The sequence below is a fragment of the Crinia signifera genome, chromosome 4 (assembly GCF_055691185.1).
Source record: "Crinia signifera chromosome 4, ASM5569118v1, whole genome shotgun sequence".
Classification (NCBI taxonomy): Eukaryota; Metazoa; Chordata; class Amphibia; order Anura; family Myobatrachidae; genus Crinia; species Crinia signifera.
In genome coordinates this window covers 148694045-148706824 of record NC_139220.1, presented here as the reverse complement: position 1 = coordinate 148706824, position 12780 = coordinate 148694045, and the positions used below count along the sequence as shown (strand labels likewise).

Genomic DNA, 12780 nt, shown 5'->3' with positions numbered 1-12780 from the left:
TGACCTCTCCTTAAGCACACAGGTGTCGAAATGACAGGCGAGGCTCCCTGGATGTGATTACGGACTGTTTTACTGCTTAAATTGAACTACCGAAGTTGAGTATAATAAACCTATATTGTATTGGGTAACTGTTGTGTTGTTTTCTTTGCTGCTCATATATTAATTCCTTGAAATATAAAAGTACATTCACACTGGGAACAACATGTATCTGTGAAATTGGTCAGAAATTATTGCCAGGTGTTTTGTTTTATTTTCTATACACTAATTTAAAAATTCTTAATAGTTTTGAGAATTGGTCTACTAACTAGGGTATATTATCAGGTGATAAACGCTGATCAATAAAGATGTCATCTATTCTGTTGAAGAATCCATAATAATCTCTGGATCACACACTGAATTGGAAAAACACCATAACTGCTTTCTCTCCCTCTTTCATCATCAAATGCATTCCGTACTTATAGTAAGCCCAACATTGATGAAACAATGTATAAGTTTACCTCCAGCTTCATTATTTCACTCCGCCCACAATGTGCTGCAGTTCCTATTGCACCAGCACAGGCTTCTTTTCTCCAAGAAAAAAAGAAAGAAAACAGACGCAGTCGTGGGAAGCAAGCAGGCCGGACACATTTTTCTCCCTGTAACCACCGAGGTCCCTTACTCACCTGCGCACCCCCAGTTCCAAAGAGAAAACAAATAGAAGTGGTTCCAACAGACGGCCCTGTACTTGGAAGGACAGAACTGTCAATCCTCCCTTTGTGACTCCCATACCCAGAGCCCCAGCGCTTAACATAAAGAAAACTACAGGCCCTCTGGTATGCCCAATCAGGTCTGTCCTTTGTAATACCAGATCTATAAGAAACAAGACTGCTACAATTGCTGACCTTATTAAAGCTTCAGATCTAAGGCTACAGCACCCCCACCTTCTCTTTCCCCAGTGTGGAAACGGAATAAAGCTTACTTTCCGCAAGGATACCTGAACCAGGACCCAAAAAGTGGACTTTGCTACCTTTTGGGGATTTACAACTAATACAAGCAAGGACAGTGCATCACTCTCACGGGGACCACTTCCTAATACAGCATGGAGCAGTGACAGCTATCCCAGATATGTGAGCTCACCTACTGTCCCCCCAAATAACTTTTTACCCATTTGGAGTCCAATAGGAACAGGATCCGTATATGAAGGACTAGTGGGGTTTTTCCCACAATACCCCCATTCAATATAAAGGGGTTAACTTTTCAAGGCTTGCACCATTTATATGCCAATCAAAAATACAATTGTGGTATAATATGTATTACATTCATTTATTTAAATATGTTTTTTAATGTATTTTAATTTATTTTTAATAAATTGATATTAGTGCATTTCGTAACCAAGATACAGTACACTGGGAACTTTTTCAAGACGGAAAAACTTGAAAAAGTTCCCAGTGTATCTTGGTTACGAAACGCGTTGACGTCATTTGCACTTTCCGTGGAGTCTCCAGTCCTCCCCAGCCGGCTTGTATCAACCACGCTGAATGCCGTGCCTTGCTCCAATACCGCTAACTTAAACACCAGTACGGGCGCATTCTCTACCCGTGGTGAGCAACTCTGATCTTCATTCATTTGCCGGCTACCCGCCTCCAAAACAGCTGAGCGGGACAAACCCTGGTTAACAGCGGCGGGTACGCTCCTATGTTCTGGTGAACCCTGCATAGTCTGCTTTGCTCAGTGAGTATACACATGGATCTGATTATACCATCACCTTTTTCCCTAACCGGTGACTGACTGTTTGCCAACCAAAGACTATTCTGCGTGTCTGCATACATGCTAAGGAACTGGCTACATATTGTTAAACCGGCTCACTAATTATTGTTTGCGCAGAGGCTACCCACCATCTGCTGAACTGTCATTATAAAGAGAAATTATTCTTCCATCATTAACCAACCTAGTGCTGGAGACTCCCCATTCCCCCGAGTGCTATTTTATCATTCAAGCCCTATTTTAGAGCTATATATGTACATTTTTATTTTGTGTTTTTTTTTTTTTTGTATGTAATGTTTTTTAATATTACTATCTTTCTATAAATAATTTATGATATAAACAGTGTGTCCGGGTTCATAATTTTTTGATCAGCAGACTAAAACAACTATTATTAGATCTACAGCAGCACAGAGCATCACAAATTTTCCTTTGTTTTTCCTGTCAATAGAGGAAGACTAACCTTTTGGAGAACAAGATAAAACTAACAAAGCATATTGAGGAATATCAATCGATAATAACCCGTAAGAAGTCAGAGTTCCTGTCAACTGAAATCATGGCAGTAACCAATAGGCCTGCTCAACTTTTCCGCATAGTGGAAATGCTTTGCAAGCCAGCATGCCTGCAGCCTGATGAAACACTCTCCCAGGCAAGATGTGATGAGTTTGCTAAATTCTTTACAGATAAAATATCCGCTATCAGGGCTGGAATCTCCACAGTTCCATTAGAAGAGTGCCAAACTATCAAGCCTGACAATGAAAGCCACCTATCCTCACAGACCAGCTTTGACCCAATGGATGTAAAGGACATTGCTGAAATTGTCCAGATTTTGCGTCCCACTCAGGGGCGAAACTACTGGCAGTGCAGCCGGTGCAATCTAGTTCATGGGGCCCGCTGCCGTCTGCACCACATGCCGCCATTTCCCTGTTTTTATTTTTAAACTTAAGTTCCAAGTTCGGCGGCCTGGATGCGGGGGGGGGGGGGGGGGCAGACGGGCGAGAGGACGGGGTTGATGTTGCGCGGCAGGAGGAGGTGACGATCGGATCTCTGATACAGATCCGCGGCACTGCTTCCCCTAGTGACAGCCATCACAGCCGCCGGTGCTGCAGTGCAGGCTGTGAAGGCTGAGTGATTCTGCAGTGGCCATGGGGAGGGAGGGGGTAGTAGGGGGAGTGTCACTCACTGTGCCCGGCATTATAGCCCTCCATTAGGATCAGCACCTGCTCTTTCTGGCAACTGGTCCTCCTTCCCATAGGACCAATCACCATTGAGCTGCCTTCTTTCCTGTCCCGCCCCTTCTCCTGTCCTCTGGGCTCCTCCCTGTCTGTGTTCTGTCCTCCAGTCACCCTCTTCTCAATTCTCATATTCTGCTCCGCTGCCCACCCCCTCAGCTGCCCTACCCTCTCAGGTGTTTTCTCCAGTCCCCCTGCTTTCCTGCTGTTTACCCCCTTCTCCATGCTTCTGCTCAAGGCTCTGCCACTCCTCCTGTCCTCGTGGCTGGCTGGCTTCCTCCATCAGCTGACAATGAGAACTAAGAAGAACACAAGAGAGTGACTAATGGGGTAACTACATGGCAGTGTGTGTCTTATAATACAGTGAGTGTTACACTATAATATGCAAGGTGGACACTATTTGTAATGGTGGCCATTATTTACAGTTTAATATGTGGGGGTATGTAATATTGGTGAGGGTGGGTTGTTATTTATCTCCTAGGGTAGGTGTAAATGTTATATATGTTATAGTGGAGCTGTGTATTTAAATTTAATCTCCTCTATGTTGTGTGTTTTTTTTATTATTATTAAATAATAAAATGTAAAACATCTCCTCGCATTCCTCCGTTAGCAGGAGAAATCATTCGATGGTCACCGACCATCGAATGATTTCTCCTGCCTTTTATTTCCTCCCCAAATCACCGAAGATAAGGCGGGCGCTGACATCCTGTGATGTCAGCTGCCCACCTCAAGCAGGCATCGGCCCACCTGCATACCCAGGGGAACACCCAGCAGTTTCATGGGGATGCCCATAAAACACTGGGCCTTCCCCTGCTCCAGCCCCATTTCCACCCCCGGACCTCCCTCCCCGCAATGAACGGACTTGTGAGTGTGTAACTCGCCAAAGCCGTTTGGTGCTGGGGTTTGCACATGCGCAAAAATGCGCATCCGCAAGCCCCAACCATTGGGTCTGGGGCCAACTTTGGATCACCATTAGCAATCCTGAATTGGACCCTAAACGTATAAATACACACACATTGTGTATGTATTTCAATTTAATTGAAATCATCTTATAACCTGGTTGAAATGCCAGTTTGTTGCTTTCACATCGCATCTCAACCCGGCAATAACCTGGGTTATAAATGGGGTAATGAGGGGCTCTACCTGGCGCAATGTGTACAAGTGGCACTACTATGTGGTGTAATGTGAATAATAGACACTACTGTGACACTATTATTGTCCATGCAACTTTCCCACAAAGCTATGCCCTAAATATTTGGTGCCCGCCTTCGGTGCACACTGTCCCTATTTTGAGTATGGGGGGGCCCGAAGCAAATTTTTGCACCTGGGCCCACAACTCGCTAGTTCCACCTCTGGTCCCACTACCTGTGATCTGGCGTGGTACTGGATGGTGGATTGACACTTAAACATCAGATATCAGCCACAATCAAATCCTCATTCTTTCATCTGAGGAACATAGCCTGAATCAAACACTTAATCCCATCTGAAGATCTGCCAAAAGTCACACATGCATTTGTATCATTTCATTTGGATTACTGCAATGCCCTCTACCTTGGTCTCCCAGCAAAAGAACTGCACCGATTACAACTGGTACAAAACACAGCTGCCAGGCTGTTAACTAACCAGCCCCGTTCTAGCCACATTACTCCCATTCTCTACTCCCTTCACTGGCTGCCAAAAAAATGGCAAATCATTTTCAAGATCAATCTACTGAGTTTCAAAGCCCTACATGACCAAGACCCAAGGTACCTGAAGCAGCTTCTGATTCCATACTGTCCCACCAGATTACTGCGATCTGCAGATGAAGGACTTTTAGCAGTACCTAGGATCTCCCGTAATTCATCTGGGGGTCGAACTTTCAGCCATTCAACTTCCACTTTATGGAACTCACTTCCACGCACAGTTCGAGAGACCCCCACTCTAGAATGCTTCAAAAACAGACTCAAGACTTTCCTATTTACTCAAGCATTTCCTTCAGTCCCTTATGAAAAGCTTTTATGTACTTCTTTGTTCCTGTACTGTATTATATTCATTCTATCTATTAAGCGTCTTGAGTCCTATTGGAGAAAGAGTGCTATATAAATAAAATTATTATTATTTATTATCTAGATTTCCATATTATTTTCTTTTTATTTGATTGGCAATGGAATAATGTTATGGAAGTGGGAGCAGAATCAGCTACTACAATGTGCCAATATATAGCTGCACCTTCATTGTTATAGGACTGCCATACAGAGTAGTTAAGGGTGTGAAAGGCACAATGTTTGTCAGTGCTAGAAGTTAATATCCACTGCCACAATAACCATGATTATTGTTAGGTCTATCCAAATCATAACTTGAAAAATAACCCGGATCAAATTACCTGGGAATCCAACCCTGTTAGCTACCAGGGTTGGACCCAGGTAAAAGTGCAGTATAAACACCCAGTTAGAACTACACAGGTTCTACTTTACATGCAGGTGTCCTTTTAGGGCATGGAGCCCAGACACAGGAAACTCTGTTGCATATGGGTTGTATGCCCCTGCCTGGAGGGCCACTTAACACTTTTGTAAATTATATTTTGTGTGCAGCCCATCATATGTTCCCTGGAAAGTGTTAAGTGGCCCTCCAGGCAGGGGCATACAACCCGTATGCAACAGAGTTTCCTGCATCTGGGCCCCATGCCCTAAAGGGACACCTCCATGTACAGTAGAACCTGTGGGGATCACAGCAGCATCCATGTGTGACCACTGCTCTTCCACTGGAGCTTTGTGGATCCATTTTCTAGCAAAAGGAAGTTATATTTATTCATATAGTATAACCACTTTGGACCTACCTTCAGGGACCTTAGGCCTGATGGACCTTACCTACATATCAAGCTGGTTACATGAAAAGTGCTGATAAAAAGAATACCCAAATTTCATTATTTACTGAGACAGTACTGTACTGGTTTTATGATCCCAGGCAGAACTAAAATGATATATTGGATTAACATATTATGTATAAAAAATAGCTGGAGAGATGAGTTGGGTTTTAAATATAGGCACTTTCCAAATAATGTAGGGTTATAATGTTGAAATCAGACATACTGTAGGAGATGGAGATAGAGCTGAGCCAATGTACAGTTTTCTGTTCAGAGAGAGTCCAAAGAAGACCATGAGAAACATGAATAGACATAGTCCCTCATAGTTATTGATCATAAATATGTCATGTATAAGTTTGTATGATGTGGTTTTGAGTACTGTTATCTGATGCATAATAGGAAGCATATATAACAATTAGAATATTTATCATTACAGTACTGTGTATTTCATATTCTGAATTATTTCTATGTGCCTGTAAATAATTATTGAATAGAGATGAGTTTTCACATCTTGAACTTGTTTTGGAATTACTATTTGTATGTGTATTAAAAATGCATAAACATATCAGACTGACAGAATCCACATAGTAATAAGTCAGGATAATATATGTATCACTGTAAAGTATATTTACTGCTTGCCTAGATATAATTATTTTACAATATGAATACGGTTTTCCATAAGACACATTAGCCAATCACGTGCGAAACACACATACAGTATGCATCAAAGTGTGTATATCATTATATTGCTGTGTGATTGAAATACAGTACTTCATATTATTTTGACCCATTGACATGTCACTTACTCTGTCTATTGTGTCTATGCATATGTAACTCTTATACTTCACATTGCTTCCTATTTATGTAGCCTAGCTCATCTATCCTTCCTATGGCCATTGGATTGATACACGAGGCGCACTTGTCGCAGGGAAGCATATTATGTTACAGCGTGGCGCAACATGGTTTAGTGTGGCTTAAGAAGTTGCTGGTGAGTGTAATGCTTATGGTTATCCACCAAATGTTGCTTTTGAAAATCACCATTGTGCATGCGTGAGGTCTCCGCGGAAGTACAGTAATAAAGTGCAAAAATTACTTTATTGTATGCTAAATGCAGCATACAGGTGTGGCGGCATACACCCAGTAATAATATGCTTTACAGATGAGCCCTGGGCTACAAGATCGCTGAATACAGATCAAGCACAGTAACTAGAAATGTACACATACAGTACTTTGGGCCTTATTTTGGTTCATTCTTTCTGACAAAATCCTTCTTAGATGGACAAAACCATGTGCACTGCAGGTGGGGCAGGTGTTACTTGTGCTGAGAGAATTAGATTTGGGTGGGGTTTTACTTCAAAGTGAGATCTATATTGCAGTGTAAAAATAAAGCAGTCAGTATTTTCCCTGCACAGAAACAAAATTACTCACCCAAATCTAATTCTCTCTGCACATGTTACATCTGCCCCCCCTGCAGTGCACATGGTTTTGTCCATCTAAGAAGGATTTTGTCAGAAAGAATGAACCAAAATAAGGCCCTTTATGCCTTCCACATAGATGCAGGGTTTAAAATTGCTTTATACAGTACTGTAAATTCACCAAGATCAAATCACTTATTTACTCATGCTTTAATTTCTGCTGTTACTACTGTACAAGCAACTGTAAGGTATAGTAAAGTACTGTATGTACCCATGCTGCATTGGATGCTAAACTACCTGATCTGAAAGTGGTAACCTCTTTTTTTGCAGAGGAGACACTCGCAAAGCCATTCACACAGTGACCTCAAATTACACTACAGTAAAGCAGTCATGTTTGTGTACCCTGCTGAATTCTTGTTCTCCTGCCACAAGCTAATGTACTGTACTCATGTGATTTCTACTGATATAATATGTTACTGTACAGTACAGAATGTTTCCAAGAAACATTATATGCTAAATCACCTGATTGGAAATGTACATTATTACCTTGTTACCTATTGCCCAAGTATATACAGCATATTCAGTCTTAAGCAGCCCATACACGCTGCGATGCGTTCTGTGCTTTGAGGTGCGCGCTCCCGCGGCACCTCATCGCACAGTACAAAAAGTATGTGCTTGCACATACTTTTTGTACTTTGTTTTCATCACATTGCATCGCATTGCATGCACAACGCATGCACAGGCAATGCAATGCAATCCGTGCTTGTTAAGCACGGAACGCACGCCCGTATCGGGGCGTGTATGGACAGCATTAAAACTAAAGTAAGCCAGCACAAAATTATAGTATAAAGTTAGATAACTGCTTATGCCTGGTAAGGATAAATACAGTATAAGCAAATAGTTTGATAAGTTGATTGGAAGCAGCAGCGTAACTATAGCACCGCAGCCCCCGCCACCGCAGGGGGGGGGGCACTGTGCATGTGGGGGCGCCGGGGGCTGCGGTGCTATAGATACACCCCCCCAATCCCCCGCAGACTTACCTATCTCGCTGGTCCCGGCGGCTCCGTTCTTCTGCTGAGGACCACCACAAAATGGCCACCCCCATATAGCACACAGTTCTCTGAAACTGTTTGCTGTATGGGGGCGGCCATTTTGTGGTGGTCTTCAGCAGAAGAACGGAGCCGCCGGGACCAGCGCAATGGTAAGGCTGCGGGGATTGGGGGGGGGTTTGCATGGGCGGCGGGGGCTGCTTGGCGGGGCGGCAGCGGCGGGGGGCGCCCCCCCCCTAACGGCGGGGGGTTGGGTGCCCAAAACTTAGCTACGCCACTGATTGGAAGTCATATGCAAAGTGAAAGAAAATGAGATCTAACACTATGAGAAGACTATCAAAAGTATCTGATGTTTGACTATTGATGGTACGGTTATGTTCTAATCTGAAAAAAAGCATAAAAAAAGTTAATACCTATATTAAGGTTAATAAGTTGAAGGCGTGTGAATATTTTGTTTTGTTGGTTAATCAGAATGTATGTCATAATGATTTTTTTCACAGTTTGTGACTAATGCTCCTCAAGTAACAAATGGTTGGTATGAGCTGAACATGGCTTTAGACAAGTTCCAGACACTGCCTTAGGCCATATGTACACAGACATATTTAATAGCTGTCTCTCTTCTGTTCAGTTTTGACAGGTAGATGCAGGGAAGATTAATATTCTTCCAGAGATCATCGATGTCTGTATGGGAACACAGGTGCAATGCGCTTGACTATCCTTGCAGAGAAGATGACAGAGGAACAGCTGCTGTGCCAAGGAGTAAAGGAGTATCTACTCTGTGTGTGTCAGTATGTGCATGTGTATGTGTGTGTGTGTATATATATATATATATATATATATATATATAAATATTGATTATTAATTATTGTAATATTGAATTACTGTAAAAAAAAAAAAGTGTTATTTTTATCAATGACCAAAATGCAAAGTGAGCAGAGCAGAATCTAATTGTAGGATTATAGTCAGGTGCATCATTAACTAATCATACAAAACAAGTGTTAATAATCATTATTTTCATATGCAGGTTGAAGCACAATCATTAACTGAAACAGAAAAAGGCTTACAGATGCAATTGTACAAAGAGAAATTAAATCAGACCCATATCAAATAAAATTAACTCTGTGTGCTGGTTACCATATGGCTCGACAATATAATACAATACTCCCAGGCTACCTCCTTATCCACACACACACGTATACTATTGGGTATACACACCACACTGCTGGCTTTCTCAGAGGCCTCAAAATGCCAGTCCACACATCACTACTACTGTAGGGGAGTCGAGGCTTTAATATTGGAGTCACTTTTATTAAGAAAATACATATAAAAGTCTAAATGACTAAAACATTGAGCGGATACAGTTTTTGAGTGAATTTATTTTTACAAGAACACGAGTGCTGCTGTTTTGTTTTTGGATAAATTGATTTACCCCAGAGAACACCAAATTGATAAAACAAAGTAAACCAAATTGTATTAATGACTGTTTTCCAGTGTTTGGGAGAAAATGGTTGATTGGTTCAAAAATCTGGAAAGATACAGAAGCAAATAACAAACAGCAGGATTGGACAGATATACAGTATCGTTAAGTGCGTACCCAGTATAACAATCCAGGTTTTAAGAATATCCATGCTTGACCAGAGATGGTTAAATAAAACTGAAGTACTAATTAATACACCTGTGCTCAAGCATGGATATCCCAGTTTAGATGTTTGAGGGCATACCTCCCAACATGACCCTCTCCAGGACGGACACAATTCTGTTTCTGGACTTCCCTCTTAACGTATGATTACCATCACCTGTTTTGAACAGGTTAAGTGATCAGAAAGGTGCTTCAACACAGGTGATTGCTATCATACATTTAGAGGGAAGTCCAGAAACAGGGCATTGTGTCCCTTCTGTAGAGGGTCATGTTTGGAGGTATGCTTGAGGATAAGTTTGGAAACCACTGACATATACCCCCCAACTGTCCCGCGTATTCTGTTCACCGATGCTTATCAGTGAATAGATGCTGTGCTCATGTGCACATCGTCTATTCATGGAGACAGAGGCACAGGGGGCATGGCCTGCTGCTCTCAGAGCGCTGGCTATGCCACCATAATGATGACATCCCTGTGACAAGGCCACAGCCCTTTCCGGCACTGACACCGAGCAGGGGTCCCACCTGCATCAGGGAGAATGTTGGGAGGTATCCTGTTATGGATGTTGTGAATGGCTTAAGCGTTTATTGCTCCTTGTATAGCACATGCATCTTCACCATTTTTGAAAAGCTTTATTGCTTCAGTTTTCTTGTAGTACTTTTTCTGGAAAAAGTACTTTAATAAAAATGTGATCTCTCCATGAAAGACATATTCTTTTGAGAAGCTTATTTAAAGATCTCTAATGTAATTCCTTTAAATTAAACTTTGTCGTTGCTTGAAAGGGAGAAGTATTGATTAAAAAGTAGAATACACTGCAGGCAGAGAGATTGTAGTTAGAACAGTCGCTGGACTTCTGCTCGGTGGGTGTTTTAAGAGTATAAAACCATTGATTGGCATTTGGTAACAAGTCTGAGCTAGGGCTGGAGGCTGTACTTTGGCTCCTACAGGCTAGGTATTTATAGATGCCCCTTAAACCTCTAACTGTAAATGATGTCCTGAAGTGTGAGTTAGAAATACAATGGACTTGATAAAGTATAATTCGTTTTACAGTCTTAAAAATGAGAAGTAATTAAGTAATTTTTCTTTGCGATGTTTAAGAGAAAGCTGAAAGTGCAAGATGTTCTAAATGCAGCCATTAAATAGCATTATGTGAGCAGGCATACTGCTAGAGAGCGTCTTTCAGCTACAAGCAGGTGCCCTGCTATTCAGCAAGGGAGACTGCTCAATCTGTGCAACTCTAATTAACTGTTCCCTTCAGGAAAAAGTGACACTAGAAAGAGAAAAGGCAAATGAAAGAATCTTAATTTTTTTTTATAAATGCAGTGGTGAAGAAGAGACGTACAAAAAACCAGAGGAAACAAAAGACGATTACAAGATGGGTTATGCAAATAGGATACGCAAAAATGAATATATAGTAAGTAGAAAAAAATTATACATTTATTTTCTGTACAGTGGCTGAAAATTAGCCCATGTATGTATGAAACAGGATCCTGTTATATGTTAGTCATATGATACCTCCCATCTTTCTGAATGAAGTAGGTGGGCCCTAAAATTGGGGGCATGGCAGGGGGTGTGGCTTATGAATCACATCACTCCCATAAAGCTCCACTGTGTGAGCTGCTGACCATACCCCAGCCCCTCTGTCTATTCACTGCTGCTCTGCTGGGCAGAGCAGTGGCAGGCAGGGGGGAGTCCCAACTGCCCCCCCCCCACCGCGAGACACTGCCAGCCCCTCATGGTAAGCAAGACCATCCCCCAAAAGAGTGACGATATTGAAAAAATTGGGATAGTTGTGAGGTATGGTCATATGCTGTATAAACACAAATGGAGCCTTGCTCATCTTTTCTAAATTACTCTACTTGTCACTCCAGGACTAAAAGACATGTAGGATAGAGGTAGTGGAGGAGGAGAGATCCATGGGCAAGTTCTTGTGTGCAAATGTGCAGATAATAACAATGACTCTGGTACAGGTCTAAGGTTCTTCCTATCTTCTGTGTATGTTCTACAGTATGTTGGCAGTGGTTTATTCAGGAATATAGCACAAATAGACAATTGGATATATTTGTTATCTGGTGAGAAAAGCACATATGATAAACACTTGGATTCCCCTGTCTGAGTCACAGACAGTGTTTGACAAGTTTACAACAGTAAATCAAAGGTGTATTGTCCTTAATTCTCCACTCACACTCATGGATGATCACTTTGGTACTTTACAAGCACCATGGACGGTACATCACTGCTTTTTTATAAAGAAGAAAGCAAATGGACACACTTGGGGCCAGACTCATTGGTGTACAAAAGACTGAGCATTTACTCTCTATTTACGAGACTTTTTGCTGCAGAGTATTGCGACTTGTTCCTATTATCCAGAACCGAGGTGAGTGTATTGACCGCAATTACACAAACCATTTGGAGCACTGTGAGTGTCATGTTCTCCCTCTACCTCTGTTTTATTCATCAGCTGTTAAAGTGCATTACCAAACAGCCTTGTGAATCCTATAGGACAGCCAAGACCCTAATGTCACAGTGAGACTCTGGGATTTGGGAGGCCGAGCACAGCGAGGCACAAGTACATTTGCTGTGTTTGTTCTTTTTCTCTGTCTAGGAAGACTTAATACAGACACTACTTACACCTCTATGACACCTGCTGTCTGGATAAAACTAATCACAAATATCCTTTGCAAAATAGATTATATTGAAAGTGCATACCCATAGATCATGCTCTGAATTACAAAAATAAGGACATTTCTAATTGTGTGCTTTTTAAATATAGCTTTGTTCTTTGTTTTTATAAATTGTATTTATGTGTTTTTATACTATTGTAAAACTAGGAGGACCAATTGATCATGTTTATGGAGTACTGTA

General features: G+C 41.8%; 1 long non-coding RNA gene across 1 annotated transcript; it reads left to right on the top strand.

The window, feature by feature from the left end:
- The first annotated feature begins 6686 nt into the window (after positions 1-6686).
- On the top strand, positions 6687-11333 carry LOC146072439 (uncharacterized). The gene is made up of 3 exons (XR_014473127.1): positions 6687-6802; positions 8907-9056; positions 11239-11333. It is a non-coding gene; the product is annotated as an uncharacterized LOC146072439 (long non-coding RNA).
- The last annotated feature ends 1447 nt before the right edge of the window (positions 11334-12780 follow it).